General features: G+C 41.1%; 1 protein-coding gene across 1 annotated transcript in view; it reads left to right on the forward strand.

The window, feature by feature from the left end:
* Window positions 1-18,409, forward strand: part of RNF125 (ring finger protein 125) — a 47,239-nt gene that overhangs the window by 1,706 nt on the left and 27,124 nt on the right. The gene's annotated exons all lie outside the window — the stretch shown is intronic.

Here is an 18,409-nt window from a genome sequence, read left to right on the forward strand (position 1 = left end):
CCAGGAGATTTCATAGAGCCTGAGTGAAAACCCACTTAATGTCTTCTTTGGATCACCGACTAGTTTGATGAAGCTCCGAGGCAGTAAGTGCTTTTTTGGCTTACCGGGGAAAAAAGAAGTGTCATAAATGATGAATGCAAGTGCACAAAACGTCTTTAAAAGGACTTAGATGGTCCTTGATACCTATAGCCTAGCATCTGAGAAACAGTTTTCAACTCCGAAAAGCCCAGCAGAGAGCCAGGGAGAAAAATCTGCTGCCCACACAATGTTCAAAGCAAGAGTGCCCCTGGGCATTATTTTGTGGCTGTATTTTCAGGGCCTGTCGTTTCAGCTTTGTACTTTAAATTCAAGGCTAATTTACGTCCTGCCTGATACCTAATGTAGTTTCCTAGCCGTCCACATTGACATAATTAACCCTAGGTCAAGATAGAAAAAAAGATGCTGTTGTGTCATGTATGAAATATACTGATTAGCTCAGAGTAGTAATAACCCTCAGGATAGTTATATTTAAATTTAGTCTGTATGGCTCAGGTAAAGAACCTGCCTGCCAATGCAGAAAACCTAAGAGACGCGGGTTCGATCCCTAGTCTGTATCAGAGTTAAAGCTTTTCGGTTGCGGGGAACACACACCGTGGCATCAAGTCCGGACGACTTTCTTTTGTGGGACTGAACCGGGCAGCATTGCTATTGGAGATTGTTATCTGACGGTTTTCCCTAGTTTGGATTTTTGAATGCTGCAGCTTAGTATGTGCAGTGTTTTGCTTCTGCTAAAGGGTAATAAAAACTTGTGAAATGTTAAATCCTGTGTTTAATCTTTTTCTTTGTTAGAGTGAATAGGAAACCAGCAACTGGAAAAAAAAAAGCCATGAAGTAGCACAAGGGCTGGACAAATCGCCTTCCCTCACTTTATTGTTCTTTGTTTTGACAAAGCTATGTCCATTGTTCTGGCTATGGGCACAATTTCCATATTCCTACTTTTGGCAAATTTACTTGGGCCTCTTCCACTTTGTCAGTGTTAGCTAGAGTCCCTTCTGCTCTGGAGATTGTGAGTCCGCCTAACGCCATTTGTACTTCCTAAATGAATTACTCTCTTCCATTGAACTTAAATTGGAAAATGAGGAAATGAAATGAAACTGCTATATTATCCCAGACTTAAGCTAATTTCCAAACTTATTAACCTAGGTTGTTTACGCTAATTTTGGTTTATAAACCAGTTTCAAGTTGAGCAAATATAATATGGCAACAATACCTTGAATGAATATGTATGTATGTACTGTGATGGAGTAAAACAGTGAGCTTGATAGAAAGCAGAATTTGAAGTTCTCTCTGCCAGTAACCAGCTGTGTAATCAGCACTCTGCTTAATCTTTTTGAATCTTAGTTTCTTCATTTGTAAAATGAAGTGAGTCATGAAATTTCTTTGAGTATTAAAAATGTAAAAGTAGCCCATAATGCTCAAAACATAGTTGGTTTTTAAATTGGAGTATAGTTGATTTACAATCTCGTATTAGTTTCAGGTGTCAAAACAGTTTCTGTTCCATTAAAGTCATTCCATAAAGCAAGCAAAAACCCAGTTATGGGTTTTCTCGTCTCTGGATTTCTTTCGGAATCAAACTGGGCCACAAGAAGATAAAATCTGTGACGTTTCCAAGATGTCCCAGATAGTCTTACTCTTAGCTTCTTTCTTCCTTTGGTGGACTTTAAGAAGTTCCATTTTAATGTTCTGACGCCATTTGTATTGCCCTATCAGTTGTAAAAATAGATTTGGAGGCTGAAACTTCCTACATCTGCCTATCTTCTATTGTCAGTGAGCTGGGGAAAGAGATGAGTTGAAACTGTATACGTGAAACTAAAAGGGAATCTGATTTAACATTAAAAGAAATATTCAGAGAAATTTGATATGGTAGATACAGAGGGAGACAAAAGTGGAAGATAGATGATGGGGGCCAGAGTTTAATTTAGCTCAGGAGGAAGTTAATGACCTCATGATTAGGCCTGTTGAATGTATGAGTAGTCTCATAGGGAGACATCTAAACAGAAGTGTCCTGGAACTTCCCTGGTGGTCCAGTGGCTAAGACTCCGAGCTCCCAATGCAAGGGACCCAAGTTCAATCCCTGGTAGGGGAACTAATACCCCAACTAAGAGTTTGCATGCTGTAAATTTAAGATTTTGTATGCTGCAACTAAGACCTGGTGCAGGCAAATAAGTAAATAAATACAAGATGCTTTTGAGCTATGGTGTTGGAGAAAACTTGAGGTTCCCTTGGACTGCAAGGAGATCAAACCAGTCAATCCTAAAGGAAATCAGTCCTGAATATTCATTGGAAGGACTGATGCTGAATACTGAAGCTCCAGTACTTTGGCCACCTGATGTGAAGAGCCAGCTCATTGGAAAAGACCCTCATGCTGGGAAAGATTGAGGGCAGGGGGAGAAGCGGTCGACAGAGGATGAGATGGTTGGATGGCATCAGCGACTCAATGGACATGAATTAGAGCAAAATATCTAGGAGATAGTGAAAGTGAAAGTGGAGAGTGAAAAAGTTGGCTTAAAGATCAACATTCAGAAAACGAAGATCATGGCATCTGGTCCCATCACTTCATGGGAAATAGATGGGAAAACAGTGGAAACAGTGTCAGACTTTATTTTGGGGGGCTCCAAAATCACTGCAGATGGTGACGGCAGCCATGAAATTAAAAGATGCTTACTCCTTGGAAGACAAGTTATGACCAACCTAGATAGTATATTCAAAAGCAGAGACATTACTTTGCCGACTAAGGTCTGTCTAGTCAAGGCTAAGGTTTTTCCTGTGGTCATGTATGGATGTGAGAGTTGGACTGTGAAGAAGGCTGAGTGCCAAAGAATTGATGCTTTTGAACTGTGGTGTTGGAGAAGACTCTTGAGAGTCCCTTGGACTGCAAGGGGATCCAACCAGTCCATTCTGAAGGACATGAGCCCTGGGATTTCTTCGGAAGAAATGATGCTAAAGCTGAAACTCCAGTACTTTGGCCACCTCATGCGAAGAGTTGACTCATTGGAAAAGACTCTGATGCTGGGAGGGATTGGGGGCAGGAGGAGAAGGGGACGACAGAGGATGAGATGGCTGGATGGCACCACTGACTCGATGGACGTGAGTCTGAGTGAACTCCGGGAGTTGGTGATGGACAGGGAGGCCTGGCGTGCTGCGATTCATGGGGTCGCAAAGAGTTGGACACGACTGAGTGACTGAACTGAACTGATCCAGGAGATAGTGGAGGACAGAGGAGCCTGGCGTGCTGTAGTCAATGTTGCAAAGAGTCGAACATGACTGAGTGACTAAGCATAGCATGCAGCACAGCATAATTGATATGTAACATTAGTTTCAGGTGTATAAGATGATGATTTGATTTTTGTAAATACTACAAATTGATCACCACCCAAAGTCTAATTAACATCTGTCAGAATATATGCTTAACAAAATTTGTCTTTCTCATAATGATTAACTTTTAAGACCTACTCTCTTGGCATCTTTCAGCAATCCAGTGTCATTAACTATAGTCATGTTCTATATTCTCTTCTATGACTTACTTATTTTATAGCCCAAAGTTTGTACCTTTTAGACTTCCCTGGTCATCCAGAGTTTAAGACTTGGCGCTTTCACTGCAGGAGGTACCCATTGGATCCCTGGTCAGGTATCTAAGATCCCACATGCTGCAAAGCAACTAAAAGCCTGCCCAGGGCAACCACTGAGCCTGTGTGCTCCAACTAGAGAATCCATGCACCACGACAAAGATCCCACATGCCGGCAACTATGACTCTGTGCAGCCAAATAAATAAATTTTTTTTTAATTACTAAAAATTATTTTAGAAAAGAGAAGTATTTTCCAGGGAAGAGGGACCCACGTAATCCATGCTGCTTTAAAAGGCAAGTGCGTGAAGGCTGGGAATTGACCACTGGGTTTACTAAATGTGAAGACTGTGGGTGGCCTTGTGAAGAGTAGTTTAAGTGGGATGTGGGCTCCAAAACTAATTGGAGGGGGTTCTCAAGGGATCAGAGAAGCAAGAGAGAGATGGAAGATATCAAAAGCCCTTTCATGGAGTTAGGAGGCAAAGGGAGGAGAGAGATTGGAGCAATCACTGGAAAAAGATGTGGGATCAAGAGCATCTTCTTTTAGAAAAAAGAATGGAATGTTTTGTCTGCGGATGGAAATGAACCAATCAGTTCAGTTCAGTCACTCAGTTGTGTCCGACTCTTTGCGACCCCATGAATCGCAGCACGCCAGGCCTCCCTGTCCATCACCAACTCCCGGAGTTCACTCAGACTCACGTCCATCGAGTCCGTGATGCCATCCAGCCATCTTATCCTCTGTCGTCCCTTTCTCCTCCTGTCCCCAATCCCTCCCAGCATCAGAGTCTTTTCCAATGAGTCAACTCTTCGCATGAGGTGGCCAAAGTACTGGAGCTTCAGTTTTACCATCATTTCTTCCAAAGAAATCCCAGGGTTGATCTCCTTCAGAATGGACTGGTTGGATCTCCTTGCAGTCCAAGGGACTCAAGAGTCTTCTCTAACACCACAGTTCAAAAGCATCAATTCTTTGGCGCTCAGCCTTCTTCACAGTCCAACTCTCACATCCATACATGACCACAGGAAGAACCATAGCCTTGACTAGATGGACCTTAGTCAGCAAAGTAATGTCTCTGCTTTTGAATATGCTATCTAGGTTGGTCATAACTTTTCTTCCAAGGAGTAAGCGTCTTTTAATTTCATGGCTGCAGTCAGCATCTGCAGTGATTTTGGAGCACCCCCAAATAAAGTCTGACACTGTTTCCACTGTTTTCCCATCTATTTCCCATGAAGTGATGGGACCGGATGTCATGATCTTCGTTTTCTGAATGTTGAGCTTTAAGCCAACTTTTTCGCTCTCCTCTTTCACTTTCATCAAGAGGCTTTTTAGCTCCTCATCACTTTCTGCCATAAGGGTGGTGTCATCTGCATATCTGAGGTTATTGATATTTCTCCCGGCAATCTTGATTCCAGCTTGTGCTTCTTCCAGCCCAGCGTTTCTCATGATGTACTCTGCATAGAAGTTAAATAAGCAGGGTGACAATATACATCCTTGATGTACTCCTTTTCCTGTTAGGAACCAGACTGTTGTTCCATGTCCAGTTCTAACTGTTGCTTCCTGACCTGCATACAGATTTCTCAAGAGGCAGGTTAGGTAGTCTGGTATTCCCATCTCTTGAACAATTTTCCAGTTTGTTGTGATCCACACATCAAAGGTGTTGGCATAGTCAACAAAGCAGAAATAGACATTTTTCTGGAACTCTCTCACTTTTTCGATGATCCAGCGGATGTTGGCAATTTGATCTCCAGTTTCTCTGCCTTTTCTAAAACCAGCTTGAACATCAGGGAGTTCACGGTTCACGTATTGCTGAAGCCTGACTTGGAGAATTTGAGCATTACTTTACTAGCATGTGAGATGAGTGCAATTGTGCAGTAGTTTGAGCATTCTTTGGCATTGCCTTTCTTTGGGATTGGAATGAAAACTGACCTTTTGCAGTCCTGTGGCCACTGCTGAGTTTTCCAAATTTGCTGGCATATTGAGTGCAGCACTTTCACAGCATCATCTTTCAGGATTTGAAACAGCTCAACTGGAATTCCATCACCTCCACTAGCTTTGTTCATAGTGATGCTTTCTAAGGCCCACTTGACTTCACATTCCAAGATGTCTGGCTCTAGATTAGTGATCACACCATCATGATTATCTGGGTCATGAAGATCTTTTTGGTATAGTTCTTCTGTGTATTCTTGCCACCTCTTCTTAATATCTTCTGCTTCTGTTAGATCCATACCATTTCTGTCCTTTATCGAGCCCATCTTTGCGTGAAATGTTCCCTTGGTATCTCTAATTTTCTTGAAGAGATCTCTAATCTTTCCCATTCTGTTGTTTTCCTCTTAGTGAGGGAAATTTTGATGCACAGTAGAGAAGATAGAATTCCAGAGCTATGATTTTCAGTGGAGGGGCTGAGCTTAGGTAGGGGAATGGACAGTTCATCAGTATAAGAGGATGTAGAATATTAAATGGGCACAGATGCAGGTGGTTAAATTGAAGTGGTGGGAAGTCGTGGAAGTTTCCCATGTGATTGCAGATTATCACTGATGTAATATTTGACCTGTGACTTGATTTGTTTTTAATTGAAGTGTAGTTGCTGTATAATATTCTGTGTTACAGATGTACGATATAGTCATTCATAATTTTTAAAGGTTATATTCCATTTATAGTTATTATAAAATATTGGCTATATTCCCCATGTTGTATAATACATTTGTAGCTTATTTTTTACCTAACAGTTTGTACCTCTTAATCCCCTAATCCTAAATTGCCCCTCCCCCTTCCTTCTCTCCAGTAGTAACCACTAGTTTGTTTTCTGTATCTGTGAGTCTGCTTCTTTTTTATTCTCTAGTTGTGTTTCTTAGGTTCCACATGTAAGTTGTATCACATAGTATTGGTCTTCCTCTGACTTGTTTCACTTAGCATAAGGCCCTCTAAGTCCACCCATGTTGCTATAAATGGCAAAACTCCTTTCTTTCTTATGGCTGAGTAGTATTTCATTCATCTTCATCCATTCATCTATTGATGAACACTTAGTTTGCTTCCATATCTTGACTATTTCAGATAATGCTGATATGAACATTGGGGTTGTGTATATCTTTTTGAATTTGTGTTTTCATTTTTTTCAGATATATACCCAAGAGTGGAATTACTAGATCATATGGTAACTCTACTGTTAATTTTTTGAGAAGCTTCCATACTGTTTTCCACAGTGCCTGCACCAATCTACATCCCCACCAACAGTGTATGAGGCTTCCTTCTTCTCCACATCCTCACCAACATTTGTTATTTGTGCTTTTTGGTGATGCCATTCTGATAGGTGTGAGGTGATAGCATGATTTTGATCTGCATTTCCCTGATGCTCAAGCAATCTTGAGCATCCTTTCATGTGCTTCTTGACCTGTGATTTGATTTTAAGATGAAACTTTGCAGTTTAAACATGAGCCTTTTAAGCCCCTGATGCTAAAACAAATGCATATAGAATGCCTCCTCCTTCTAATGTACTTGGGTAAGCATCACTCAAAATACAATGATTGGGAATGCTCTGGCAACCCAGTGGTTAAGACTCTGTGCTTCCAATGCAGAGGGCTTGGGTTTAATCCCTGGTTGGGAAACTAAGATCCTGTATGCTGAGCAAAGTGACCCAAAAAAGTGAGGGTTGGGGGGGTAGAATTTGATGATTAGAGTCTTGTTCCATCTAGACCCATAATTCTTGAGAGCCGTTATTCTAATAAAGGAATGCCACTTTCTACATTGCCACTGCTTTAAGTTCCCAAGCTTAGCAAATGTTAAGTATTTTGAATTAATGAGTGACTCTAAGACAAAATTTGAATACTTCTGTGAGCACCACTTTGGACAGCCACTTCATAGTGCCAGCCAACTGATGCCATGGAGTTTGAGTCATAGATAGGAGTCCCATCATAGTTATTGAGCTCCCTTCCTTTTATAGGGTTATTCATTTGTGCCTATATTACTGAGAATTTTAGAAAGATGTGATTAAACTGGCCTGAAATTTGCCTCATTTGATGGTTGGACTGCTTGGTGTTTACCTAGCAACATTAGTGTTGTCATAGGCATGATAAATATTAGTGATCTATTAAATTACATTTTTTCCAACAAACAGAACTTAAATAAATAATGATGCAGATTGAGTTTTTATGCTGCACGAGATTCTCCATAGAATGTGACCACTGGTCCTGGGTTTTGATCCCTGGGTCAGGAAGATCCCCTGGAGAAGGGAATGGCTGCCCACTCCAGTATTCTTGCCTGGAGAATCCCATGGACAGAGGATCCTGGTAGGCTACAGTCCACGGGGTCGCAGAGTCGGACACGACTGGGCGAATAACACTGGTCCTAGGACCAGCAGCGCTACAGAATCTCAGCCCCCAACTCTGGTCTGCTGAATCTCAATCTGCATTTTCACAAGAAGCCTATGTGATTTTTATCCATTTTCAAGTTTGAGAAGTACAGCCTCAAATAACCCTATTTAACTGACAGTAAGATATAACAAGTTGAGGACAGTGTTTGAGGGTTATAGAGAGGCACCCCTCTAAGATTACAGGTGAAAGGAATGAAATTTTCCTTAGGGGGGTTAAATATAAAAATCAACTCATAATGGAGTGTAGATTCAATGTTCTGAAGGCAGAGTCAATTTTTGGAAGCAAAATGATTTCCAGGATGGAGTAACCTCATTGACTACATAAAAACATTGAAGGTGATTTCAAAGAACAGTGGCTGAGGGCCTGTGCTCTGAGAAGAACTCCACTTGGGCCTGTCCAGGCTGATCCATCCATCAGTGGTAAAAGGGAGACTGGTTGTGTGTGTGTTTATTGCCTTATTTTGGAGTTGTAGTTACTTAGTTGCTAAGTCATGTCCAACTCTTTTGTGACCCCATGGACTGTAGCCCACCGGGCTCCTCTGTCCATGGGATTTCCCAGGCAAGAATACTGGAGTGAGTTGCCAATTTCCTTCTTCAGGGGATCTTCCTGATCTAGGGATCAACCCACATCTGCATTGGTAGGCAGATTCTTTTCCACTGAGCCACCAGCCATCCTCCCTTTGAATAACAATAGAAACTCTCCTTATTCTATTTATATGTTCCCCAAGGGACCCAAGATTTTCATTCAGCTTCATATTGGCCTTCCCACAGTGAAGCACCCCAGTGCTGAGAACGTGAAGAAAATGTTAGACCAACCACATGCTGCCAAGGGCTTCTTCCAGAACTGCATTTGGGGATCACCTCTGGAGAAGGAAATGGCAATCCACTCCGGTACTATTGCCTGGAAAATCCCATGGACAGAGGAGCCTGGTAGGCTACAATCCATGGGGTCGCAAAGAGTCAGACACGACTGAGTGACTTCACTTCACTTCACTTCACTTCTGGCTCCTTATTCTGCCTGTCTAGCCCTGGGCCCCATGGAGTCCCTAACACATCCTTGATTCTACTAAGGAAGGGTGCAGTTTTCTCTCCTAAGATTGTGGACATAACTTTAATTACCCAAGGTCCTCAGCAACCCTTTCCCCATTTTCCTCCAATACCTTGCCGACTTTTCTGATGTTTGAGTTTTATTGCTAATCACTTAATTAGAGAAACAGATTAGCAAAGGGGTTAATAAAATACACAATGGGGTGGGTTAATTAAGTTTCCAGCTGGTTTTAAAGTTCTTAGAATCATTATCTAGTTCTTGATTGATGTCATCAGGAGCTGCAAGCTCAACAGAGGGGAGACAAGTGGTGTGAGTGAGAGAGGAGGGTGACCGCCTACAGGAACGGGCACCAACCCATGTGGCCATGTGGGAACCAAGTCCAGAGCTGCAGGAGACTTAACTTTTCAAGAGAAGCCAGAAGTTTAAAGCAATGACAATTTGGGACTTCCCTGGTGGTCCAGTGGTTAAAATTCCATGCTTCTACTGCAGGGGGCACAGGTTCCATCCTTGGTCTGGGAACTAAGATCCTGTGTGCTGCAGGGGTGGCAAAAAGAGAGAGAGAAGCAATGACAACTCAGTCAGAATTTTTGAAAACATTAACTCAACCTTAAAAAAAAAATGCTATTGACATCCATCCTTAGCTTTCACCTACATTCTCCTCATTCTGATCATGTCTGTTGTAAGTCATCATACAGTCTTACAGAGGGGAGGAGGGCAGACATGGAAATTTCTTACCTCCTTGGGCTTGTGTTCATTTTTACTCCATGGGTTTTTCCCAGAAGGAGTAAAACACTTAGTTATTAGCGAGAACATTGGCCCCTGCCCTGAAAATTCTCCTTTGGCCCATTCCTCATAACTGATGTAGTTGTTTCAATCTGCTGACCATTTACTGAGTAGCTACTATTCAGGGCCTGGGGCTCTGTGGGAGGGACGCTTACAGGACTCTGAATGGTTCTATGCAGCATATATTTCTGCGGTTTTCATGCAGTGTTGGTACTGAGGCATTTTTTGTTTTGTGGGGTTCTGTTTTTCACCTTTATTGAGGTAACACGGTACATAATTGTATACAATTCTATAACCACCACCTCAAACAAGATCTAGGACAGTTAGTTCCTTTACCTTAAAACTTCCCTCGAACAGGTACACACTGCTATATATAAAATAGGCAGACCACGAGGATCTATGGTATGACAAGGAACACTATTCAGTATCTTGTAATATAATGGAAAAGAATCTGAAAAATAATATTATATTAATATGTAAATATATAGGTATGACTGAATCACTTTGCTGTACACCTGAAGCTAACACAGCATTGTAAATCAACTATATTTCAATTACAAAAAAAAAAAAAAAAAGACTAAGTGAAAAGACTTAACAACATCAGAAAAAAAAAAAAATCCCCTTGAATCCTTTGCAGTCAATCCACGCCCCACATAACACCATCTGCTTTCTGTCACTGAGTTCTGGAATCATACAGTAAATAGTCTTTTGTATTTGACTTCTTTCACTTAGTAACGGGGCATATATTTATTGTCATTTGGTCAACCCTAAACCCTTTGCCTCTGCTTTCCAAATCGATCCTAAATCTGTCTATCCACTTACACTGTCTACTGCTACTTTGCTGGTCTGAGCCTCCACCCTCTCTCTTTTTTGGAATAATTGTGTTTATTTATTTTTGGCTCTGCTGGAGTCTTCGTTGCTGTGTGGACTTTTCTCTAGTTGTGATGAACAGGTGCAGCTGTCTAGTTATGGTGCTCGGGCTTCTCCTTGCAGTGGCTTCTCTTGTTGTGGAGCACAGGCTCTAGGGCGCACAGACTTTAATGGTTGTGGCGCACGAGCTCAGTAGTTGCAGCTCCCAGGCTCTAAAGCACGGTCTCAGTGGTTGTGGCAGTTTGGGCTTAGTTGCTCTGCGGCATATGGAATCTTCCTAGATCAGGGACTGAACTGCACTGGCAGGTGGATTCTTTACCACTGAGCCACCAGGGAAGCCAGGGAAGCCCCACCACTCTCTCTTGAACCAACTCATACCTCCAATCCATTCTTCACAGAGGAACCCCAGTGATCTCTGTAATGTAAATCAGGTCATATCACTCCCACTTAAAACCCTCCAATGCCTGCCCATCACTCTTAGCTCTGGCTTTATGATCTGTATCCTACACAGGTAGACCCTGGGCCCCCTGCATTTCAGCCACACTGGCTTTCTGTATCTCAGCAAAACAGTCCCCATTTTTTGTACCTTCTGTGTTCAGCTCGGAAAACCATTCCCGGGTCTTCTGAAGTCTGGTGTCTTCAAATGTCATCCTAGGGACCACCCATCTTACGTCTCCCTCTGCCCCACCCGCTCTATTTTTATTGCCAACTGTTTTCTTCTCAGGGCATTCATCCTTTGCCCGTCCTTTTGTTTACCTGCTTATTTCCTCTCTCTTCATCCTGGAACTCTGAGAGCAGGGACCTCAGGCACTGCCATGGTTTCACCCCTGGCATGTCAAACACTGTCTGGCAATCATAAGCTGTTATTAAAAATTTCGTTAGTGAGTCTGTGCTTATATGGTTGAGTCTGGGGAGATTTGTGCAGGTGTTGTAAAGTCTTTTTACAGTTTGTGTTTTCTCTCTTCAGCCTTTTATTATTTTTTCAATTGTTCCTGCTCTTTAAATTTATTTGAATAATCATAAATGCAAGCTAAACTTTTCCTCACTCTGAATTTCAGTGCTCTTAAAAATATATTTTAAAAACTATTTTTCTCTTCGAATCACATTCTGTTAAAAAAAAAATTCAAAAAAAAATTCAGACCTCTCATCCTCTGAACATTTCCCTTCTTAATTTTCCAACTAAATTTTATCAGGAGTAAAAAAATTTTAATTAAGTAATTTAAGTAAATCATCATAGTAAGATGATTAATTTCCCCTAACATTTTATTATGAAAAAATGTCAAGCATACAGCTAATTTGAAAGAATTGTACAGTGAATATCCATAGATCCACTATCTGTATTCAGTTGTTCATTTTGCCATATTTGCACTTATCTCTCTATCACATACTTATCCATCAATCCATCTGATTTTTTAAATGCACTTCAGAGTGGGTTACAGACATTAGCACACTCTACCCCTTCTCATATGAGCATGCATTATATTAATATTAACCAGAGTTCAATATTTATGGGATTTTTAAAAGTAAATTACACATAGTGAAATGCATCCATTCTAGGTATAACATTTGCCCTTAGACCTGTGTTTAGCCCAAACCCCTATTAAGATATAGAATAGTCTTGCCCCCATATGGTTCTCTCATGCCCCTTCCCAGCCATTCCTGTCCTTGTACCCTTGTAGACAGTCATTATTGAAACTTTTTTTTTTCTATCATAGATCAGTTTTGCCTGTTCAAGAACTTCATCTAAAGTGAAATATAATCACTTGTGTCTGGTTTCCTCACTCAGTATGTCTTTGAATTTCATCCATATTATTGCTTGTATCAGAAATTTGTTCTTTTTGTATTGCTATGTAGAATTTCATTGTATGATTGTGCCACAGGTTGTTTATTCACTTTTTTATTGATATATATCTGGGTTATTTCCAGTTTGGGGCTATTATGAAAACATTCCTTCTGAATATTCTTAAACAGATGGACATTTTAAAAAATTCCTTTTGAGGGAATACATGGGCTTGGTATTGCTTGAGTCAAGGGGTACCTGCAAGTTCGTGTTATCAGACATTACCAGACCATTGATCCCAAGCGGTTGCAGATGATTTACTTTTTAAAAGAATTGTTTGTTAATGTTGGTAATAAGTTGATGTGGTTCATACTTAAAATTTGACAATGAAAATACCCTTCTTCTGCCACACACCCTTTCTTTCCAGTTGCCATCTTTTCAATGGGTAAGTATATGTTCTTATTTTCTTTACCCCAGATATTCTTATATACCTACAAGCCTGCAGGAAGCTCACACTGTGTGTATATAGTTCTACACTTTGCTTTCTGAGACATTTTAGTTTTGAGTTATCTTGTCTGTATTCCCTGGTGGCTCAGATGCTGCCTGCAATGAGAAAGATCCAGGTTCGATCCCTGGATCAGGAAGATCCCCTGGAGAAGGAAATGGCAACCCACTCCAATATTCTTGCCTGGAAAATCCTATGGATGAAGGAGCCTGGCAAGTCCATGGGGTTGCAAAGAGTAGGACATGACTGAGCGACTAACACTTTCTGTCTGTATTCCCTGTTATGTAGTATATATTACATAAAGCTGAATAACCCTCTGTGGTTTCTGATTAGGCCCTTCAGAAAATGTTTGATCATTGTATACTTTTTCCAAACATTTCTATATTTGGCTGCGTTGGGTCTTTGTTGCAGTATGAAGGACATTTGTTGTGTCGTGTGGCATCTTTTGTTGCAGGCAGGGACACTAGTTGTGATTCGCAGGCTCTGTGGTATGGGCTTTGTTGTTCTATGGTATGTGGGATCTTGGTTCCCCAAGCAGGGGTTGAACCTGTGTCCTTTGCATTGGTCGGCAGATTCTTAACCCACTGGACCAGCAGGGAAGTCCCAATCACTTGTATACTTTTCATGCCAAGATACCAGGGTAGGGATGGTAGAAACTCCAGCACTCATGACTTGAATTTGATAGCTACACCTTTAAGGAGAGAATGTTCCCGTCAAATCTTTTGAACTCAGCAGTTCTGCAGTCTTGCTTCTGCAGCCCAGAAAGTAAGACTTGAGGTGCAGCAGCATCCAGCATGCTTGCATGGTGACAATGTTGTGGTTTTTATGTACTCATAATCAGTAAATTCAATCTGTTCCAAAACACCTTGATCTTGATGTGTTTTCTCCACTTGATAAACACTTCTATGAAAAGGAGTACAGTTAATGGACTCATCTACCAGATTTGCTGCTAATATTCTCATATAATGCAACAGTGTCTGTATCAGGTTCATGTGAGAGTTTCGTGCCACAGGTAATACCACTGTACAGACTTGAATGGGTTATAGGGAGAGACTTGGTTTTAAACATGCCTCAAATGTGCTCCTTTTCATGAATATCTACTAGGAATTTCCATTATTGTGGTTATTGATCATAGTTACAAAAACATGTATGAAGTATTTACAAAATAACAGCAGAAATATACTCTAGGTAAAGCCCACCTGGCTCAATGATCTCATCGCTTTGCTGCTTCTACCTGTCACGCATGCTAAGTCGCTTCAGTCGTGTCTGACTGGACTGTAGCCCACCAGGCTCCTCTGTCCATGGGATTCTCCAGGCCAGGATACCAGAGTGAGTTGCCATTTCCTTCTCCAGGGGATGCCCAAGGGATCGAACCCCCATCTCTTATATCTCCTGCAGTGGCAGTGGGTTCTTTACACTAATGCCACCTAGGAAGCCCAGGTGTCTTTAAAAAGACTACAAACTTTGAGCCTCTCCCAAAACTGCTTGAGGATAAAAAACATTACTATCTTAGGAATTCCCTGGCGGTTTGGTGGTTAGGACTCAGTCTTTTCACTGCCAGGGTCTCTGGTTCAATCCCCGGTCAGGGAACTAAGATCCCACAAGCTGTGAGCCACTGGCAAAAAACACCCCAAAAACGGCTCACTACTGTCTTCACAGCTGTGTGACCTCAGCAAGTTGTTAACACCTCTCTGAACCTCAGTTTGCCATCAGTCAGAGTAGAGAGAAAGAGGAGCATTTAGCATTACTGCAAGAGTGAAGTGAGGTAATGTGACCAGTGCCCACCATGGAGCTTTGCACCAGTATTCATCTTCTGTTTGTGCAAAACTGAAATCAGTGTGAGCAAAGAGGGGGTGACTTTTAGTTGACAAGGAACACAGTGTTACCTGTTTGCTCCTAAATCATGTAGACAAAGAATTCCTGCCAGAACCTTAAGTTTTCATTAGAAATGTTAATTACGAGTTGAGCATTTGGACTGTTGTTTGTAATAAATACTCTTACACTTTGAGAACCAATCCTTAGGGATGCAAGGAAACGTAAGAACATTGTGCCGTAGAACTTACAGTTAATCACCTGAAGCATACAGAAGTAAAAGACAGCAGAGGACTTAGATCTTTTGATTCTGGAAGTATTGCTGTTTCCAACAAGGGCAACTGTGGCTGTGGAAAGACAGGTTACTGAATTTTTGAGTCAGAAAACCAAGGAAAATACCTACAAAAAATAAAACCAAAACAATTGAGAAAATGGTAATAGGATCATACATATCAGTAATTACCTTAAATGTAAATTAATTAAATGCACCAACCAAAAGACATAGACTGGCTGTGTGGATGAAAACTTGTGCATGTATGCACTTCCACTTACCACATCATTCTATTTCACCCCCCAAATTGTATATAATTATTTTATATTGTTAGGTTAACCATGTTTCCCTTATGGCTCCTAATTGTAATTATCTTTTATTTTTTTTTGTCTGACTGTTGGTTGTGAAAACTGATAAACACCTAAACATCTTTTACTGTTGTGATTATATAACTGTTACTCATTTAATACCATCATATCATGATTGGTCAACAGAAAAGAATAGAATTCTATAGCACTGAACACTGCCACTTAATAGAAAAAAGAAAAAGAAAACCCAGCTTAAGATTAACCAAGTTCAGGCACTTTCTGTAGCTGTGACTTTGCAGAAGTAACCAGTATGTACCACGGTTTGCTCATCTGTAAACGAAATAATGATCTTTCTTAGGGGGTTGTTAAGGTTATATGAGTTAAGGTCTGTTATAAACTTTGTAAATACAAAGCAGTATATCAAATCTGAAATTATGGGGACTTCCCTGGTGGTCCAGTGGTTAATACTCCAGGCTCCCAATGCAGGGGTCACTGGTTCAATCCCTGGTTGGTGAACTAACATCTTGCATGCCTCACGGCACAGCATTAAAAAAAAGTTTTGTTTGAAATTATATCAAAACATAAAGTTTCCAAACAACATGAGTAACAAAAAGAAGAAAAGGGTAGGAACCCAGGCAGATCCAGGGTTGTATATAAAGAGCAGGGCAGTCCCATCAAGTTATTGCTGAATCAGCTCTTGTCACTGTTTAGCATGCGTCTCCCAGGGCGATGGTTTACTCACTTAGTCTGGTCGACATCAGGTGCTCTGCCTTCAGCAAGGGATTGTGGGCACCTGAATTGGGGTCCCATCAGTTTGCATCTCATATAAGAGGGGTGGGTCCTGCAGAGCAAAATCAGGATGCTGTGGCAAAAGTAAGGGGAAATGGGTGCTGGGCAAACATAGTTCAGTTCAGTTCAGTCACTCAGTCGTGTCTGACTCTTTGCAACCCCATGAACCGCAGCACACCAGGCCTCCCTGTCCATCACCATCTCCCAGAGTTCACTCAAACTCACATCCATTGAGTCGGTGATGTCATCCAGCCATCTCATCTTCGGTCGTCCTCTTCTCCTCCTGCCCCCAATCCCTCCCAGCATCAGAGTCTTTTCCAATGAGTCAACTCTTCGCCTGAGGTGGCCAGAGTACTGGAGTTTCAGCTTTAGCATCATTCCTTCCAAAGAACACCCAGGGCTGATCTCCTTTAGAATGGATTGGTTGGATCTCCTTGCAGTCCAAGGGACTCTCAAGAGACTTCTCCAACACCACAGTTCAAAGGCATCAATTCTTCGGTGTTCAGCTTTCTTTATAGTTAACTCTCACATCCATAAATGACCACTGGAAAAGCATCAAGCAAATGCCTCAGGAACAGTGCAGACATATGTATCCTCTATGTGTATGTAAGGGTTTTATCACAGAGGGAGAAGAGAATACTTTCAAGAATCAGTAATGGCTAATCACAATGACTAATATGGGACTTCCCGGGTGGCGCAGAATCCACCTGCCAATACAGGAGACGTGGGTTTGCTCCTGGGATCAGGAAGATCTCCTGGAGAAGGAAATGGCAGCCAACTCCAGCATCCTTGCCTGGGAAATCCCATGGACAGAGGAACTTTGTGGGCTACAGTCCATGGAGTCACAAAGAGTCGGACACAACTAAGCACACACACACAATGGCTAATATATTTGCGAATTTTGTTGTGAAATTTCCTTGAATTGTGTACCTATGATAGATGAACTTTTCAAGAGCTATCAAATTATGCTAATGTGTATAACCTATTGAAATGCTCACTTTTACTCTGTGTGCACTTAATTTTCAACAGTTCTTGTAAGTAGGTCAAGATTTTCTGTGAATTCCGTTGATTATGTTAATATTTTGTCAAGATTATCTTTGAGAAAACCAGAGAATGTATTTCTTGACATGAAGGACATTCCTAATAGTGGCAATTTTGATTAGGTAATTTTCTATATCTGCAGATGAGTTTAAAATTATGAAAACTTATAATGTGTCTGGTATTTTTACCTCCTCAACTTGTTAGTTTTTTATCTGACACACAAAAACCCACAGAACAAAGACCTATTACCCCCCTCCCCGACACACAAATTTTAAGGTAAAATAAGATTTAAGAAAAGAGTATGTTAGATATCCCTTGAGTTATAGGGTTTTTTTTAATGTAGTTGATTTATAACGTATTACTCTCAGGGGGCTTCCCTTGTGGCTCTGCTGGTAAAGACACCACCTGCAATGCAGGAGACCTGCCTTTGATCCCTGAGTTGGGAAGACCCCTGGAGAAGGGAAAGGCTACCCACTCCAGTATTCTGGCCTGGAGAATTCCATGGGGAATTCCTGTATAGTCCATGGGGTTGCAAAGAGTTGGACACGACTGAGCAACTTTCACTTTTGAAGACGGAAATGGCAGGTGTAGGCGATTCATTTGTACATAGATACATACAGATATATAGATTCTTTTTCAGATGATTTTCTATTATATCAATAGGTTATTATAAGATATTGATATAATTCCCTGTGCTATACAATAGATCCTTGTTACTTGTCTATTTTGTGTGTAGTAGTTTTTATCTGTTAATCCCAAACTCCTAATTTGTCCTTCCCTCTCCCTTTCCCCTTTGGTAACCATAAGTTTGTTTTCTATGTCTGAGTCTGCTCAAATAAGTTATCTGTATCATTTTTTTTAGATTCCACATGTAAATGGTATTATATGATATTTGTCTTTCTCTGTCTGACTTAGTGGGATCACCTCTAGATCCATCCATGTTTCTGCAGATGGCATTATTTGGCATTATTTCATTCTTTTTTGTGGCTGAGTGATACTTGAGTTATAGTTTGAATTCTGTTTATAGGAAGGCTGTTTCACCACCTTGCCTGTCACCTTTTGTGTGTCTAGCACATGTGGTGAGAACCTGTGACCCACAGGGAAGATAAAGAGACTCTCCAGCAAGTGTAGGATGCAAATGGAGCTCTCTTTTTTTTTTCCTAATAATTTTTATTAGAGTATAGTTGATTGACAATGTTATGTTAGTTTCTGCTATACAGCAAAGTGAATCAGCT

The sequence above is a fragment of the Oryx dammah genome, unplaced genomic scaffold (assembly GCF_014754425.2).
Source record: "Oryx dammah isolate SB20612 unplaced genomic scaffold, SCBI_Odam_1.1 HiC_scaffold_22, whole genome shotgun sequence".
NCBI classification, from domain to species: Eukaryota; Metazoa; Chordata; class Mammalia; order Artiodactyla; family Bovidae; genus Oryx; species Oryx dammah.